Below are 5,000 nucleotides of genomic sequence, written 5' to 3' on the forward strand. Positions count from 1 at the left end.
GTCAGCGGCGCTTCAGCTTTGGACAATTTCACGACCCGTATTGAAACACGGACCAAGGAGTCTAACATGTGCGCGAGTCATTGGGCTGTACGAAACCTAAAGGCGTAATGAAAGTGAAGGTCTCGCCTTGCGCGGGCCGAGGGAGGATGGGGCTTCCCCGCCCTTCACGGGGCGGCGGCCTCCGCACTCCCGGGGCGTCTCGTCCTCATTGCGAGGTGAGGCGCACCTAGAGCGTACACGTTGGGACCCGAAAGATGGTGAACTATGCCTGGCCAGGACGAAGTCAGGGGAAACCCTGATGGAGGTCCGTAGCGATTCTGACGTGCAAATCGATCGTCGGAGCTGGGTATAGGGGCGAAAGACTAATCGAACCATCTAGTAGCTGGTTCCCTCCGAAGTTTCCCTCAGGATAGCTGGTGCTCGTACGAGTCTCATCCGGTAAAGCGAATGATTAGAGGCCTTGGGGCCGAAACGACCTCAACCTATTCTCAAACTTTAAATGGGTGAGATCTCCGGCTTGCTTGATATGCTGAAGCCGCGAGCAAACGACTCGGATCGGAGTGCCAAGTGGGCCACTTTTGGTAAGCAGAACTGGCGCTGTGGGATGAACCAAACGCCGAGTTAAGGCGCCCGAATCGACGCTCATGGGAAACCATGAAAGGCGTTGGTTGCTTAAGACAGCAGGACGGTGGCCATGGAAGTCGGAATCCGCTAAGGAGTGTGTAACAACTCACCTGCCGAAGCAACTAGCCCTGAAAATGGATGGCGCTGAAGCGTCGTGCCTATACTCGGCCGTCAGTCTGGCAGTCATGGCCGGTCCTTGCGGCCGGCCGCGAAGCCCTGACGAGTAGGAGGGTCGCGGCGGTGGGCGCAGAAGGGTCTGGGCGTGAGCCTGCCTGGAGCCGCCGTCGGTGCAGATCTTGGTGGTAGTAGCAAATACTCCAGCGAGGCCCTGGAGGGCTGACGCGGAGAAGGGTTTCGTGTGAACAGCCGTTGCACACGAGTCAGTCGATCCTAAGCCCTAGGAGAAATCCGATGTTGATGGGGGCCGTCATAGCATGATGCACTTTGTGCTGGCCCCCGTTGGGCGAAAGGGAATCCGGTTCCTATTCCGGAACCCGGCAGCGGAACCGATACAAGTCGGGCCCCTCTTTTAGAGATGCTCGTCGGGGTAACCCAAAAGGACCCGGAGACGCCGTCGGGAGATCGGGGAAGAGTTTTCTTTTCTGCATGAGCGTTCGAGTTCCCTGGAATCCTCTAGCAGGGAGATAGGGTTTGGAACGCGAAGAGCACCGCAGTTGCGGCGGTGTCCCGATCTTCCCCTCGGACCTTGAAAATCCGGGAGAGGGCCACGTGGAGGTGTCGCGCCGGTTCGTACCCATATCCGCAGCAGGTCTCCAAGGTGAAGAGCCTCTAGTCGATAGAATAATGTAGGTAAGGGAAGTCGGCAAATTGGATCCGTAACTTCGGGATAAGGATTGGCTCTGAGGATCGGGGCGTGTCGGGCTTGGTCGGGAAGTGGGTCAGCGCTAACGTGCCGGGCCTGGGCGAGGTGAGTGCCGTAGGGGTGCCGGTAAGTGCGGGCGTTTAGCGCGGGCGTGGTCTGCTCTCGCCGTCGGTTGGCCTCGTGCTGGCCGGCGGTGCAGGATGCGCGCGCCTGCGCGGCGTTCGCGCCCCGGTGCTTCAACCTGCGTGCAGGATCCGAGCTCGGTCCCGTGCCTTGGCCTCCCACGGATCTTCCTTGCTGCGAGGCCGCGTCCGCCTTAGCGTGCTCCTCCGGGGGCGCGCGGGTGCGCGGATTCTCTTCGGCCGCCATTCAACGATCAACTCAGAACTGGCACGGACTGGGGGAATCCGACTGTCTAATTAAAACAAAGCATTGCGATGGCCCTAGCGGGTGTTGACGCAATGTGATTTCTGCCCAGTGCTCTGAATGTCAACGTGAAGAAATTCAAGCAAGCGCGGGTAAACGGCGGGAGTAACTATGACTCTCTTAAGGTGGCCAAGTGGCGGCGGTGTGGCTGCATCCGGACTTGGCTTCTCGAAGTGCGGTCTTGATGTAGTCGTGCTGCTGCTGCGAGGTGCCTTCCTTGGGTTATAGTTACAGGGAGAGTGATGCGCAATACATGGGCCTAGCCCTCTTAGCCTCTCCTCTCCTGCGGTCTTCTCCCCTTCTCGTGGGCCCGCTGATTTCGCAGAGTGGAAGACCGCACCAGGGGCTTGGGGGGGTTACCAGCCCCCCCTCGCACTATCCCTTTTTTTTAGTTGGGGGCAGTAAGCAGAGAATAAGTGGTGGCCCTTCCGCTGAAGGTGCCACCCCAACTCCCCCAGCACCTAGCCGGCCAACCGGCCGTGCCGAAAATCTTGTAACTTTTGCAGCTATGTATACCTGTAGCGAGTGCCACCGCAGCTTTACAACCAAGAACGGTCTCGGGGTCCATCGCCGCCGCCAACATCTTGCGGCCGCCAACGCGGAGATCGTCACGGAGAGGCATCGCGCGAGGTGGACGGAGGAAGAAGTCCTGTCGCTCGCCAAGGCAGAGGCCGAACTGTTCCTCGAGAGGGACGCCCGGTTCTTCTTTGTAAATCAAGAGCTCATCAGGATGTTCCCCGACCGAACGCTTGAGGCAATCAAGTGCCGACGGCGGCAAGCTGCCCACAAGCAGCTTGTCCGCCAATTCATGGAGGCGCTTGAGATCGGTCGGGGGGAAGAGCCGGCGTCCCGCCGGGGAGCGGCGAGCCCGCTGCCTGACGCGGGCGAGGCCGCTGCGCCGCCCGTTGACGCAGCCGAGGACTTCGCGGCCGACACCACCGGGCCGCCGCCGGAGGGGCCGACTGACGCCGCCATCTGGGAGCATCTGGCGGGGCTACCCGCTTCCGCCCAGCGTTTCTCTGCCCTGGATCGTGTCATCGGTCTGGGGCGGGGCACGCCGCCCGATGTCATCCTGGGCATGCTCCCGGATGCCCTTGCGTCGGTCGGGTCCAGAGGGGAGAGATCAATCACCAGGACACAGCGGCCGCGCCAACCATCGAAGCGGCCGCCTGCCGCGCCGCCGACGCAGAAGCGCAAGCGGCGCCGCTGGGAGTACGCGAGAACGCAGGATGCCTTCCGACGGTCGCGTGCGCGTTGCGTGCGCGGCCTCTTGGATGGCACCCTGCTCCAGCCGCCACCTGCCATCCCTGGTCTGCTGGACTTCTGGGCGGACCTCTTCACCAAGAAGCCCATCTCCACCGCGGGCTTCATTCGTGACCGCCTCCTCCCGCACTCAGAGCCTGTCGCTCTCGAGTGCATATGGGGGCCGGTCACACATGAGGAGGTCGCCGCCGCGTTGCCGCCCAGGGGATCAGCAGCCGGGCCGGACGGCCTTACCCCAGCGGAGTTGCGGCGCCTGCCGCACGAAGTCCTGGTGAAAGTGATGAATCTCTTCCTTCTGGCCCGCGCCCTTCCGGAACGCCTGCTTCGCGCGCGGACGTCCCTTCTCCCGAAAACGGCTGCACCAACATCCCCCGCTGACTTTCGCCCCATTACGGTCTGCTCGGTGTTGGCGCGGACCTTTCACAAGGTTCTCGCGTCACGCCTGATGCGCGCATGTGCTGTGGACGAACGTCAGCGGGCATTCATCCCTCGGGATGGGATGTTGGAAAATACCTTCATCTTGGACACTGCTCTCACCGACGCAGTTCGCTCCTGCCGCTCTGTCTTTGTGGCATCGATCGACGTATCCAAGGCATTCGATTCGGTAGATCATGCTGCCCTTCGGCCCGTGCTGAAGGCGCATGGCCTGCCGGATTGCTTTGTCGAGTATGTCGAGCGGTGCTACGAGGGCAGCACGACAGTGATAGCGGACGGCGCCGGCGTGGGCGTGTCTGTGCAGCCAGCACGGGGCGTTCGCCAGGGCGATCCCCTCTCCCCCCTCCTGTTCAACTTTGCGGTGGACTACGTTTTAGGCCAACTGCCCTCCCACATCGGAGCTCGGATCCTCGGTCGCAGAGTCAACGCTGCGGCCTTTGCAGATGACGTCTTGCTGTTTGCAGCGACCCCGAGGGGCTTGCAGTCCCTCATCGACGCAGCTACCGCAGCCCTCGCCCACCTGGGGCTGCAGATCAACGCCCGGAAGTGTTTCACCCTCGCCTTAGTCGCGTCAGGGCGCGAGAAGAAGGTGAAGGTGGACAGCAATGTCACCTTCACAGCAGGCAATACCACCATGCCTGCCCTGCGTGTGGGTGAAACCTTCCGGTACCTGGGGCTGCAATTTTCCACGGCGGGTCGCTGTGTCTTCAATCCACGTAGCCACCTGGTGGAGCAGCTTGACGTCATCTCCCGAGCTCCGCTGAAGCCGCAACAGCGCCTCCACGCTCTCACCAACGTACTTCTCCCTGGCCTGTACCACGGGCTGGCCCTCAGCCGCACCCGGGTGGGTGCATTGAAGTCGGCCGACGTTACCATCCGGGCCGCCGTCAGGAGATGGTTCCGCCTTCCGGCGGACACCCCCCTGGGATACTTCCACGCTCCTGTTGCCCAGGGGGGCCTCGGCATTCCATCTTGCCGATGGATGGGTCCGACCCTCCGTCGGTCCCGTCTCCTGGCGCTGAAGAGGATAGGGCCAGCCTGCGACGGTGTAGGCATGGATGAGGTACAGCGTGAGATCGAGGTGCTGGAGCGCCACCTAATGTGGGAGGGCCACCTCCTCAAATCGTCAACGCAGGTTGGGGAAATGTGGGCGGCGCGCCTACACATCGCCATTGACGGTGCGGCACTGTCATCTTCTGCCGCCGTCAGTGGCCAACATCAGTGGGTCGCCGACACCAGTCGCCTGCTATCTGGGCGTGAATACATCGACGCCCTCCGCGCCCGCATCAACGCCTTCCCTACGAAGGCACGGCGCAGTCGCGGGCGGGAGGCGGACACCAGATGCCGCGCGGGGTGCCAGGCCGTGGAGACCGCCAACCACGTACTTCAGGCTTGCTTTAGGACGCACGGGTCCCGGGTCAAGCGCCAT

At 62.2% G+C, this 5,000-nt stretch overlaps 1 pseudogene; it reads left to right on the forward strand.

Annotated features, from left to right (window-relative positions):
• LOC126434639 (large subunit ribosomal RNA) overlaps positions 1-5,000 on the forward strand; it is a 7,960-nt pseudogene that overhangs the window by 886 nt on the left and 2,074 nt on the right.

This window comes from Schistocerca serialis, unplaced genomic scaffold, assembly GCF_023864345.2.
Source record: "Schistocerca serialis cubense isolate TAMUIC-IGC-003099 unplaced genomic scaffold, iqSchSeri2.2 HiC_scaffold_1192, whole genome shotgun sequence".
Classification (NCBI taxonomy): Eukaryota; Metazoa; Arthropoda; class Insecta; order Orthoptera; family Acrididae; genus Schistocerca; species Schistocerca serialis.